We start from the raw sequence: 14,560 nt of genomic DNA, 5'->3' as shown, positions 1-14,560 counted from the left end.
ATTTTCAGAAGGTCCTATTTATAAAAGAATCACATCAACAGGGATGCAGATTAAAATTAAGAGCATGTCTAAATTGGGGTACATAATTCAACCTAACACAGCAGCATTATTCACAGTAGCTGAAAGTCGGAGACAACCCAACTGTCCACTGACAGAAGAATGGATAAACAAGATGAATGGATAAGCAAGATGAATGGATAAACAAGATACACACACACACACACACACACACACACACACACAGTGGAATACCAACCAACCATAAAAAAGAATGATGTTCTGAAACATACTACAGCATGGGTGAGCCTTGAGACATTAAGTGAAAGAAGTCGTCCCATAGTCTTTCATGGGCTGGACTCTCTGGTCTCCCGACCGCCCCTACAGCTGCCACCGCCTCGGGTCCAGGAACCAGGAGCGATGTTGCTGCCACAGTAGGCATCAAAGCTGTGATGCTTTGCAGGAGCAATTGGGCTGATGTTTTTGATGCTTGGATCTGCCCTTCCAAAGACATGTACAGCCAAGACTGGCCCCTCTGTTCTATTTTTTTTAAACCTCCTTTCACCTATTCAATACTGCATAGCAAGAAGATTGGTGGATGATACAGATGCTATGAGAAATGCTTGTAAGGCCCTTGCCATATTTCTTACAACAGCCATTGTTGGTTCAGCTTTTGGACTCCCTTTTGTATTTACCAGAGCACATCTGACTGAATGAGGAGCTTGTGCACTTGTTCTCATAGGAAACATTCATCTTTGCAGCCACACTAGGCTTTTTCTTGGTCTTTGGAAGCAAGGATGACTTCAGCCGGCAGCAGTGGTGAAAAGAAATTACCCGACCATCATAAAATGGACTTCTCGTCATTTCTTAGGCACCCATGCAAACAAGAGATTGGGCAACCGTGCTGAATGGTTTAGCAAGCCTCTTGGGGGTGCAGTAGATGTGCCCTTTTCCTCTTTATTGTAAGCATGCTATTTTCACAGAGACGTGCTGAAGGATTAAGAAGTTGCTTGCTTTTCGAAAAGCTTGACTGATTTCACAGTAACATACAGCATGCTTTTGATGGTGTCCTGCTGGATTTAAATATTTATGTGTTTTTTCTGTCCAGTTTTGTTTTATCAATATGCAATGTTAAACATTTTTTAATTTACTTTGGTTAGGAATTCAGAATTCTGCTTGTGTATTACTGGGCTAAAGAAATTTTTTTTCTTAAAATGATTTAAGCTCCCTTATTACAAATAGCTATAAAAATAAGTTTCATTCAGAGGCAGACTTCCAGGAAGATGGCCGAATAGAGTAGCTCGAGATTAGCCCTGCTCCATGGAAAAGTTAGAGAAGGAAGAAGAGAGCGACTGAAGCGGTGATTCGGGAGTGTGGCTGACCTGGGAGAGCCTTCTGCACCTCACAGGGCACCCTGGTTGCAGAGGTCAAGGAACAGAGAGGCAGAAAGCTGGAGCCTGGCACACAGAGGCGCAGAACCCATGAGAGTGCACGAACAGGAGCCAGGAACTAGGAAGAAAGCCAGGCCGTGTTCCTTGGGCACTCTACCCTCACCAGCGCAACCCTGTGACGGGCGACTCACCCCGCCCTCCATGCACCCGAACTCTGTCACCCACTCCCATTCCCCACACTCCAGACACCTCCACCCCACCAGCCCCCAGTGCACGTACCTGCCCCACACCCACACCCCAAGTGCAGCCCAACCTACCTCTCCTGCCCCCCTCCCAAGCACTACCTCCCCCTCCCTGTTCCCTGCAGACTGTTGCCAACCTATAAAGGCTGTGGGTACTAACCTCTACACCTAAGCTACCCCTGCCCCCCTGCCCACACTATCACACAGCCTCACCCCACATCCCCCCTGAGCTCTGCGCATCAGTTTATGGCACTCCTAGGCCCACGCATGTATGTCATGCCCCCAATCACGTCATTCAGCTCTGGGAACTGCACTTTACAGCAGTCCTAGAACCACACATGCACACGGCCCTCAGCCTCACTTCCCAGCTCTGAGAAAGTGTCAACCTGCACAGTCAGGTCACATCTGCCCCCAGTCCATGATGGCATAACACCAACCTGCTGCCATAGCTCTATACATGCACACAAAGGGCCCCGTGCTTTAGACGAGCACACACCAGGGTTATAACCCCCAGACCTGTGAACCCGCACAGCTACATCCTCCCTGGCACTGGGCGCCCACATTCACAAGCATCAGCATAACATCCCCAACCTGCGCCTATACCTGCCTTGAAACAAATCACCACACTGAGTGCCCCACCCTGTGCCCTGCTCCCTGCTGTACAACCATCCCACAAACACAAGGCCTCAGACCACTGAAAGAAATCAACTCCCAAAGTAAATCAATCAAGATAGTTACATGCAACAAAGACAGCAGAAGGTCACTAAGCATATCACAATGCAGACAGATCTAGCCCTGCCTAATGACCAAATTAAAACACCAGAGGAGACACAGATGTTGGAACAACTAATCAAAGATGTTCATATAACTCTACTTAATAAAATAAGTGGGATAGCAAATGACATAAAGAAGATCAAGAAGACAGTAGAAGAGCATAAAGAGGAATTTGAAAGAATAAATAGAAAAATAGTGGATATAACAGAGATTGAAGAATCTGTTGACCAAATAAAAAACATACTAGAGGCACACAACACCAGATTTGAAGAGACAGAAGAAAGAATAGATGATATAGAGGACGGTATAACTGACTTCAAAGACTCAAAACAACAAATGACAAAAAAGATGGAAAAAATTGAATTGGATCACAGGGAAATGGTAGACAAGACAAAGCACACAAATAAAAGAATCATTGGTGTCCAGAAGGAGAAGAGATGAGTAAAGGGCTAGGAAGAGTAATTGAGAATATAATGGGGGAAAACTTCCCAACCCTCATAAAGGACATAAATATACAAGTCAAAGAAGCCCAAAGAATTCCAAACAGAATAAATCCAAATAGGTCTTCCCCAAGGCACATACTAATCAGTTGAAGAGAAGCAGAAAATCCTGAAAGCAGCAAGAGAAAAACAACCTACTACATACAAGGGAAACCAAATAAGACTGAGTTCGGCTACTTAACTAGCACCCTGGAGGCGAGAAGGCAGTGGTATGATATATTCAAGATCCTGAAAGAGAAAGACTTCCAGGCAAGAATTCTGTACTCACCCAAATTATCCTTCAAAATTGAGGAAGAGATAAAGTTTTCACAGACAAAGGAATCCTGAAAGAATTTGTCAACATGAGACCAGGCCTACAATAAATACTAAAACGAGTTCTACCAGTTGGAAAAAAAAAGACAGGAGAGAGCGGTCTGGAGGAGGGCACAGAATTGAAGAGTACCACCAAGTGTAATTTAAAGAATACAAAGAGAAGGAGGGAAAAGAACGTATAGCTCTGACACATAAAATTAAAAAGATAACATGGTGGATTCAGGAAATGCCTTTTCAGTAATGACTTTGAATGTTAATGGACTAAACTTACCAATTAAAAGGTATAGATTGGCAGAATGGATTAAGAAACATAATCCAGCTATATTCTGCTTACAAGAGACTCATCTTAGACACAAGGGTACAAATAGATTGAAAGTGAAAGGATGGAAAAAGATTTTCCATGCAAGTTGTAACCAGAAGAAAGCAGGAGAAGCTGTACTAATATTGGACAAAATAGACTTCAAATGTAAACACATCATAAGAGATAAAGAAGGACACTACATACAAATTAAAAGGTCAATTCACCAAAAAGATCTAATAATCATAAATGTTTATGCTCCCAATCAAGGAGCCCCAAAGTACATGAGACAGACATTGGCAAAATTGAAGGGAGCAACAGATGTTTCAACAATAATAGTAGGAGACTTCAATACTTCACTCTCCTTTATAGATAGAACAACCAGAGAGAAGATCAACAGGGAAATAGAGAAGTTAAATAACTTGATAAATGAATTAGACCTAACAGACATATATAGGTCATTGCACCCCAAAGCACACGGATATATATTCTTCTCTAGCACTCATGGAACATTCTCCAGGTTAGATCATATGCTGGGGCACAAAACAGGTCTTTATAAATTAAAAAGCACTGAAATATTCAAAGCACTTTCTCTGATCACAATGGGATGAAGCTAGATCTCAATAACCACCAAAGAATGAGAAAATTGACAAATATATGGAGACTAAATAACACACTCTTAAACAACCAGTGGGTCAAAGAAGAAATCCCTAGAGAAATCAGTAGCTATCCAGAGATGAATGAAAATGAGAATACAACTTATCAGAACTTATGGGATGCAGCAAAGGCTGTGATTAGAGGGAAATTTATTGCCCTAAATGCTTATATTAAAAAAGAAGAAAGAGTAAAAATCGAGGACTTAACAGCACACCTGGAGGAACTCTAGAAAGAATGGCAAACTAACCCCAAAGTAAAAAGAAGAAGAAGAGAAATAACAAAGATTAAAACAGAGATAAGTGAATGGGAGAACAAAAGAACAACAGAAAGAATCAGGGCAGGCAATGGTGGTGCAGTGGCAGTGTTCTTGCCTGTCATGCTAGAGACCCAGCACTGATCTGCTGGCACAGTGGTCAAAACAGCATGGTGCTGGCACAAAGACAGAAGCTTTGACCAATGGAATCAAATCGAGAGTGCAGAAATAGACCACCAAATCTACGGACAACTGATTTTTGACAAAGCCCCCAAATCCTCTGAACTGAAACAAAATAGTCTTTTCAATAAATGGGCAGGGAAGAACTAGATATCAATAGCCAAAAGAATGAAAGAGGACCTCTATCTTCCACCCTACGCAAAAATTAATTCAAGGTGGATCAAACACCTAAATATGAGAACTAGCACCATAAAGCTTCTAGCAGAAAATATAGGGAAACATCTTCAAGATCTAGTAATAGGAAGAAGCTTCCTACACTTTACATTCAAAGCACAAGCAACAACAAGAAAAAATAGATAAATGGGAACTCCTCAAAATCAAATGCTTCTGCACCTCAAAAGACTTTGTCAAAAAGGTGGAGAGGCAGCCAATTCAATGGGAGAAAATATTTGGAAATCACATATTGGACAAGAGAATAAGAAAGAGGTCCTTTAATCCTGTATAGATTACTGTAATGCCTGGGTACATCCTAGAGTATTTTAAGCAGATAATCAAAAAGTATTGGCAAAGTCCCCTGAGGGATGGGAAAAAGAATATGGAACTATTATACTTTACCATCAGGGAATCCCCTGATACTGTGTCAAACTTTAGGGACACCCAAATCAATAGGGCATACCCTCGATCATGACTCTTACTCTAGTGAAGCTCATGTAGGGAGCAGAGAAGCTTTGATGACCTATAGGCATGCCTAAGAGTTACTTCTGGAGGACCTCTTTTGTTCTCAATTGTGGCCTCACTCGCTCTAAGCCCAACTCTGCAAGTGAAATCACTGCCTTCCCCCCTTAGTGGGACATGACATCCAGGGGGGAAAATCTCCCTGGTGACGTGGGAGATGACTCCCAGGGATGAATCCAGACCTGGCATCGTAGGATCAACAATTCTATTCTGACCAAAAAGGGGAAAAGAAGTGTAATTAATAAAGTATCAGTGGCAGAGAGAGTCAAATTAGTTGAGAGGCTACTCTGGAGGTTGCTCTTACACAAGCTTCAGTTAGACCTTGCTACCTATCATAACCTGCCAACCCTCAACCAGGGCCATTCCAGCCAATCCTAAAGATCACCTAGGGCAATATATAGGATTCCACAAGGGTTCCATGCACTAGAGTAACTTTTCAGAAACTTACAACCTCCAGATGGGTCCCTGGTCCAGATAAGTCCTGAAACCTAACCCATCCTCTCCAGAACATCAGATAGTTCCATCTCCCTATGCCGTATTAGTGACACACCCTTCCTTTATGAAAAATTTAGAATTATCATAGCTCAAACACCCCTAAAGAGAGGAATGGAAAGATCAAAGGTGATGGTGGAGTTATACAGAGCAGATAGGATTTAACAAATGAATATGAATGCTGAATCATTAAATTGATATCTTTTTTAGTCTCCAGTATTTTAGAGCAGCTAGAAGTAAAAACCTAAAATTGTGAAATTGTAACCCATGTCAAACTCTGAAGTATGATCTACAACTAATTGTGGTGCCGTGCTTTGAAATTTATAGTTTTTTTTTTTAAGTTGTCTAGCTTCCTATATTCTGGAGGAGCTAGAAGGAAAAATATGAGAGGATCGTATGGCAGCTCATGACAGACTCTGGGATCTGCTATGCTTTTTTATTTCTTTGCTTTGTATATATGTTATACTGTACAATAAAAAAGTTAAAAATAAAAAAAAAATAAGTTTCATTCAGTCAAGGTGGAATCACTACCAATTTTATGCACACGTGCAGACTGTTGGCCTACCTTATGGAGTATATACTAAATCAAATATAGCTGCATTGTACGTCAGAAGAACCAACAGTTAATGCTCATGTTCTCCATAAAAGGTGCTGATTTTCCCAATAGGCGTGTGTTTTGTGATTTGAAAATTACTTTCTGAAGTTGCTAAAAAGAAGTGGTTTTCTCCTCAGTTGTTAGGAGAATTTATTGTTAAACTTTAAGGTAAATGTGAGAAAGCAGGTATTTGAGACATGGTATCTATTTACTTTTATTGTAAAGTAGAAAGGGTGAGTTATATTATGGGAAGAAACAAAGATAGAAATTCCATTTTTAAAATTCTGTTTCTATTTATAGGTGGTATTTTGTTCATCTTTATCAGCCTTTCATGTTTTTCTCTGCTGAATGGACATGCATGGAACCACTGATGAGAAAAAGTTGTGTTTTTGTCTTATATATACAAGTAAACCTTCCCCTGCTTCCTCCTTTTAACTTATTTTATACGTAACATGCTAAGTAAAATAACTTTTTAAATAACATTTAATAACTTCTGGTTTAATAACATTTAAAACCAGAAGTGTTTAAAGTATTGGACTCACTTGGAAAATAATCTCTTTGCTATACATTGAGTGTGCCTCCCCTGCATGCCTTTGACATGATTAACAAGTGACCTATTAGTCTTACAGATAACTCATGCATTAATCATTTAACATCTAGACCATGGTAATTGTAGTTCTTCTTCTCGCAGGTTGTATCATACGTAATTTTAAAATATTTAAGACAAGTTTCCTGCATGCCGTTCAGCTTTTTTTATTTTTACTTCATCACGATTGATCTGCTGTTTCCTAATAAAAGATATTTATTGGGTGAATTTGCAAAGTCGTCAAACCCAGCTGTAGAGCCGCATCAGACAGAAACCTTCCCAAAATGCCCCAGCATCCAGGCATGATCGAATTGTCGTGGTCATTGGCATCTCACAATTATCGGTACTTTTTTCAGAAGCTGGTTATAAAAATGTTCAACTTGGCCTGACAGCGTTTGCTGAGGATAGTTGTCTGTATGCTTATTCGGTGTACTTACATAAAAATTGTTTTTCCTTTAGACAAAACTGAATAATCCATCATGACAGCTAAAAAGATTAAAGAAAGAAGGGGAAAGTCCAAGAGGTGGTGAGCCACCTCCCCCCACCCCCACCCTGGGAGATTCCCTGCAAAGGCTCCACATCCCCTCGGCTGGGATCTTGAACATCAAATATGGGTGGGGCCAGGTGATCCCTAGAATTCTCGCTGGACCGCACAGGCGGTGTAACATCCTGACCTCACGACCCCTTGGCTGCATGACTCGGACAAGTTGTTAGGCCTTTGTGGCTATAGAGACCAAATTCCAAGCACCAGACTAACAGCGTGACCTAGACCCCCAAAAGTTTCTCTGCTATGAAAAAAATCGTCAGTACCCCCCAAAGAGTCATTTTTGAGAGAATGTATGAAAATTCAGTTGAGCCACACAGAAAAAGGCTAATAATAAATGAAAGAAGTTGGCTAAACAAGCTTTGGTATATACATACGATGGAATATTATGCAGCTGTAAGACCGAATCGGTCGTGAAGCACGTAACAACATGGATGGACTCTGAGGACGCTGTGCTGAGTGAGATTAGCCAAAAACGAAAGGACAGATACTGTTTGGTCTCACTGATATGAACTAACATTAATGAGTGAACTTGAAGAGTTTCAGTTAAGAACAGAGGTTATTAGGAGATAGAGGTAGAATAGAGATTGGGTAATAATAAAGTCAGAGGATTACACTTTCTGATGTTAAAACATATTAGAAAGCTACAGTGGTCAAATTAGCATGGGTACTGGCCCAAGGACAAATATATTGATTTGGAGCTAAAGGGATAAAGATTGTGCAATAGGACTCATTGTAAAAATTCAAAAATGGATAACACAATACTACCTGATTGGAGCACATAACGTTAAGTACGCTGAATGAAGCTGAATATGAGAATGATAGAGAGAGGAGGGCTGGAGGCACATATGAAACCAGAAGGAAAGACAGACAATAAAGACCGAGATGGTAAAAGCTAGGAATGTCTAGAGTGTACATGACAGTGACTAAATGTACAAATTTAAAAAATGTTTTTGCATGAAGAAGAACAAATGAATGTCGACATTTCAGGGTGCTGTAAATAAATGGTCATTCATATTTTAAACCTTCAAAAAAAAATACAACATTCCTATATGCCCCCTATTATTGACACTGCAATTACTGTGGTACCTTTGTTACAATTGCTGAAAGAGTATTAAAATATTACTGTTAAAAAATAATAGAAAAAAATAAAAATAAAAATAATAGATACCCAGCAATGGTATTGCTGGGTCGTATGGCAATTCTATATTCAGCTTTTTGAGGAACCGCCAAACTGCCTTCTACAGTGGTTGCACCATTTGACATTCCCACCAACAGTGGATAAGCGTGCCTCTTTCTCCGCATCCTCTCCAGCACTTGTCATTTTCTGTTTTGTTGATAATGGCCATTCTGGTGGGTGTGAGATGATATCTCATTGTGGTTTTGATTTGCATTTCTCTAATGGCCAGGGACATTGAGCATCTCTTCATGTGCCTTTTGGCCATTTGTATTTCCTCCTCTGAGAGGTGTCTGTTCAAGTCTTTTTCCCATTTTGTAATTGGGTTGGCTGTCTTTTTGTTGTTGAGTTGAACAATCTCTTTATAAATTCTGAATACTATGTTTATAGCAGCATTATTTACAATTGCAAAGAGATGGAAACAGCCAAAATGTCCATCAACAGACGAGTGGCTAAACAAACTGTGGTATATACATACGATGGAATATTATGCAGCTTTAAGACAGAATAAACTTATGAAACATGTAATAACATGGATGGACCTAGAGAACATTATGCTGAGTGAGTCTAGCCAAAAACTAAAGGACAAATACTGTATGGTCCCACTGATGTGAACCGACATTCAAGAATAAACTTGGAATATGTCATTGGTAACAGAGACCAGTAGGAGTTAGAAACAGGGTAAGATAATGGATAATTGAAGCTGAAGGGATACAGACTGTGGAACAGGACTAGATACAAAAATTCAAAAATGGACAGCACAATAATACCTAATTGTAAAGTAATCATGTTAAAACACTGAATGAAGCTGCATCTGAGCTATAGGTTTTTTTTTTTTACTATTATTATTACTTTTATTTTTTTCTCTATATTAACATTCTGTATCTTTTTCTGTTGTGTTGCTAGTTCTTCTAAACCGATGCAAATGTACTAAGAAACAATGATCATGCATCTATGTGATGATGTTAAGAATTACTGATTGCATATGTAGAATGGTATGATTTCTAAATGTTGGGTTAATTTCTTTTTTTCCGTTAATTAATAAAAAATAATAATAATAATAATAAATGAAAGAAGTCAAATAAGAACTAGCATATGTATTGTGGTTGTAAATAAGAAAACTACTTCTGAATAAGGATTACAAGAGAGCTAGAAATAATGAAAATACTTATTAGGTATGGCAGCGACCAATGCTACCCATCGCATTGGGTCCTTCCCTTCTTTCTGGACACACAGCTAGACCACATTTCCCAGCAACCCTTGCTTCCAGGTGGAGACACATGACAGAGTTCAAGTCAGTGGAGGGATGGAAGCAATGTGCCACCTCCTATGCCAGCCCACAAAATCTTTCACCTCACTCTCTATCATGTTCTGTATCCAGGATGACCTTAGAAGCCAGATGTTAAAAGCAAGGACTCTGTTAGCCTGGTCCCAAATGACTGTGCAGAAAACAGACCTTCCTCTCCTGTTCACCTGGAACCACCTTGAACTGTAACATGACCAAGAAATAAACTTCTATTTTATGTGTGTCTTGAGATTTGGATCTATTTGTTACAGCAGCTTAATCAACGCTAACGAATATATTTATATAATAGGAAGGAGCAACTGGGTGGTGTGTTGCATGGAAGTTAAGAGAAGGGGCTTTGGAGTCAGAAAGACTTGAATTCAAGTCCCAGATATACCATTTACTCTCCGTGTTACCTCGGGAAGTCACTTAACTGGTCCGAGCCTCAGTTTCCCCATAAGTTGGTTTTGAGATTCAAATGAGAAAATTACTACAATCCCCTTCGCACTAAGCCTAAGATGAAGAAAGGGCTCAGTCAATGGTTCTAAGTATTTCTCAAGTCCAGCTGCTTCCCTTTCCTCCCCACAATTTGGTTGTTTAACCCGTCCTTCGAATCTGAGATAAGAAACTGTCCCATTTGTATGAGCTAGTTCAAGCTGAGTTTCCAATCCTTATGAACAACAGTGCTGAATAATACAACCCTGCTCCAAAGAGCATGTCTTTCTCCTGCTCCATCACCCAGGTGGACATGGCCCAGCTTGGATGAACCCAAGGAGAGGCAGGTCCCCAGGTTAGCTTCCCCTAGGCAGGTTTGGGATGGAGGTCATGGGCAGTGACTTACCCCACATCCTTCTGCACCTTAGTGACAAAGCCAGGACTAGAAACTATGTTGACCCCAAACTGGCCTTTCCCAAGACATGGCCCCATTCTCAGCACCCACTCAGGTCAGGCTGGGACGATTTCTTGGGCAGAGACATCACAGACTGGCAGGCCATGATCAGCAGGTTATAACTAGGCTAAGAACATTTCCCAGACCAGATGGCATCTCTGGCAGGTCCTCAAAGCCAGCAGAGGCCACATCATGCCCAAGAAGTTAAGAGATCCCATATGGTGGGGAGAGTCCAGAGTCCCCATGAATGAGGCATCCCCATGACCTCCTCATCTGCCAGCTGGACACCGCCCGAAGGGCTCAGAGCAGAAGGCTAGGGAGGAAGGCAGAGCCAGCCCAGAACAGGGGCACTGGGCCAGAAGCCTCAGTTTGCACATGCACATGCACACACATGACCCCTTGTATAACTGCATTCAACATGCATCATGCACACACAGACAGTCCTTCCAAACTCAATTCCCATATATAGCACAACAGACAATATAGTCTGGAAGAAACCCTGGAGTCTCATTTTTTGCATGGATCGGGGGGCAGAAAGATATTTGACAAAACCCACGAGCCAAATGTCCCTCCAGGTCCCTGCCTACTGGCAGACCCCACCAAACCAGCTCTACACAGACCTGTTCTCACTGGGTCCCCAACAAGTGGCCACAGATCTAATAAATGCAGAGGCTGAGATCCGTAACATCAGGATAACTGATGGCCTTGGACCTGGTTCTCTAGAAGCAGAGGTAGAGACGGGGATTTGGGTGGATGAGGGAGGGCTTTCAGGAGAAGGAAGTCAGGGGAGCAGGATGCAGAAGGAGGAAGAGTTGATCAAGGATGTGGTCTCTAAATTCTAGCCTTGGCCTGATCTACAGGGATCTCTGGGACGTAGACTACACCACAGCATTGTCCCCACCTTGAAGCAGGGGCCAGCAATTCATACTGTTATATCAGTCTTTGGGCCATTACTGGGCGGGGCAGCCATTCCCAGGCCAGGCGGTTCCTATATGGCAAGGGTTATGCTCCAGGGAAGGTGCTGGCAGTGAGCTCTTCGCAGCCAGCACCCACAAAAGCTGAGGGAAAGGTGCCCTGCCCAGGAAAGGGGCTATAACTGTATCTGTATCAGTGTCTTAGTTTGCCAGCTGCTATGAAAATAGCATTCAATGGGTTGGTTGAAACAATAAGCATTCATTAGCTCATGGTTTTGAAGCTAGAAGAGTCCAAAATCAAAATATCAGCAAGGCTTGCTTTCTTTTGGAGTCCATGGGGTCTTAGGGCTGGCCTGCTGCAATCCTTGGGGTTCCTTGGCTGGCATCTCTGCCTCTCACCACAAGGCACTCTCTCTCTCTTTGTCTGCTCTTCCAGTTTCCACCAACTTCCAGCTTCTGGCACCTCATTGTAGCTTTTCCTTTATAAGGCCTCCAGTCATACAGGTTAAAGACCCACCCTGACTCAGTTGGCCACATCCTAATCAATAACATCTTCCACAGTCCTATTTACAGGAACGCAGAAAATGTCTTTCATTGGGATATGTAGTCAACCTACCACAGCCAGTGTAGACCAATATGAATCATTTGAAGTTATGAAAGGAAGGGGAGTATTCATTTCTAACCAGGGCTAGTTTTCAAAATATCGAACATCTGACATCATGGTGGGCAATGATTGATCAGAATGGTGTTGCTATAAATAACTGGACCTGGCCACACCAGTGGTTACATCAGTGGATACCAGCCAAAAGTCAACCCTGCCACTAAGAAGGGATTATCACTGTTGTTCTTGAGCATCATTTCATTGACCCCCCCATGACCACCCTTTAATGCTGGGTGATCCCCATTTTTCTGCCAAACAGCCTAAGGCTCAGGCACATTAGGCAACTCTCCGGGAGTCACACACATGTAGGGCAGAGGCAGGACTTGCACTCACATCTGTCTGAATCCAAAGCCCATAAAAATTACTCTGTGCTACCTCACTGGCTTTGAAAGAGGTTAAAACTGAATGGAAAGAAGTAAATCCTACTTCCAGGAGACACGAGGGTCCCTCGGTGGTGCTAGGATCATGATTTTGTTGTGTTTGGAGGGGAATGGAAGGGACAGAAAGCAGGACCTGTCTGGTGTGCTGTCATGGCAGGAGATGCTCTCTGCAGGGAAATGTACATTTCACAGAATCAATAAGCTCTGAGGCCTCAGAAAGGCAGGGAAGACAACAGCCCCAAACCCCACTCGTGGGAGCCCCATTAGGAGAGACAGTGGAAATTAAATGGAATCATCTACAGCAAGTAGAGGTTGCGAATATTCAAAATTAATGATCCATTTCAGTCCCAACGAAGCATCTTTGCACTTTGCCCCAGCTTTGTGCACTTTTGTTAAAAGGGTGATTTTTCCCTAGATGGAGAATTTTCTCCTTTCTTGATAAGGAATGCGATGTTGACAGAATTTGTGTCCCCCTATCCCCGGGGTCAGCAAACTTTCTATTAAAGGCCAGATAATGAGTATTTTGTGAGCCAAACAATCTCTTTTGCAACTACCCAGCTCTGCTGTTGTCAAATGCAAGTAGTCCTTGATGACACATAAAGGCTTGGGCATGACTGTGTTCCAATAAAACTTTATTTACAAAAACAGGCCAGCAGGCTGCAGAGTTTAAAGGCCCTTGCCATGTCCTCGTCCTCTGGGTTGGCTTCTTCAGGTGGTCCAGTGGGTGTAATCTGGACGTTGGGCCATTTTCATGGCCATGGGGTATATCTCTCATCTGGGATTTTGGTCTTTTAGCTTGGTCATTGGCTATGGCAGCCACAGAGCTTAGATGGGGCAATACAAACTCCTGCCAACAAACTAAACTAGGTAAAGCATGTATTAGGTTCAGCCAAGGCACTACAGGTATTCACCCATTTTCAAAAAGTAAACTTGGTATTTTAGAATAGTTTTAGATTCACAGAAGAATTGCAAAGAGTATAGGAATTTCCCATGGGACCCTCCCCGAGGTTCTCTAATATTAACTTCTTACATTAAGATGGTTCGTCTGTCACAATTTGTAAGCCAACACTGATACATTATTAATAACTGAAGTCCATTGTTTATTCAAATTTGCTTAGTTTTTCCCTAATGTCTCTTTTCTGTTCCAGGATCCCATCCAGGACACCATATGACATTCAGTTGTCACATGCCGCTTTGCTCTGACAGGTTCTCACACTTTCCTTGATTTTGATCACCATGACAGTTTTGAGGGGGCTGGTCAGGGATTAGAAAGGAGGCCCCTCCATTGGAACTGTTCTGACATTTTTCTTATGATTGGACTGGGGTGATTGGTTTGGGGGAAGAAGATCACAAAGGTAAAGTGCCTTTCCCGCCACCTCATGTCAAGTGTACTCGCGCTCAAGTTAACTTGTCGCTGTGGGTGCTGATCTTGATCATCTGGCTGCGCTCATGTTTGTCAGGTTTCTACACTGCAGCATCACAATTTTTCTCCCCTTTCCATACAGTCCTCTTTAAAAGGAGGTTGCTACACGCAGCCCATGTTTGAGAAGGGAGTCATGCTCCATCCTATTGAGGGCGAGGGCTGTAGTATGGACAATAATTATTTGAAATTCTGCTGCATAAAGATCTGTTTATTCTCTCCCATATATTCAGTCATTTGCTATTTCAGCATGACCTCTTGGGTATCGTTTTATACTT

Source organism: Tamandua tetradactyla, chromosome 23 (assembly GCF_023851605.1).
Source record: "Tamandua tetradactyla isolate mTamTet1 chromosome 23, mTamTet1.pri, whole genome shotgun sequence".
Classification (NCBI taxonomy): Eukaryota; Metazoa; Chordata; class Mammalia; order Pilosa; family Myrmecophagidae; genus Tamandua; species Tamandua tetradactyla.
Note: the sequence above shows the minus strand (reverse complement) of the source record.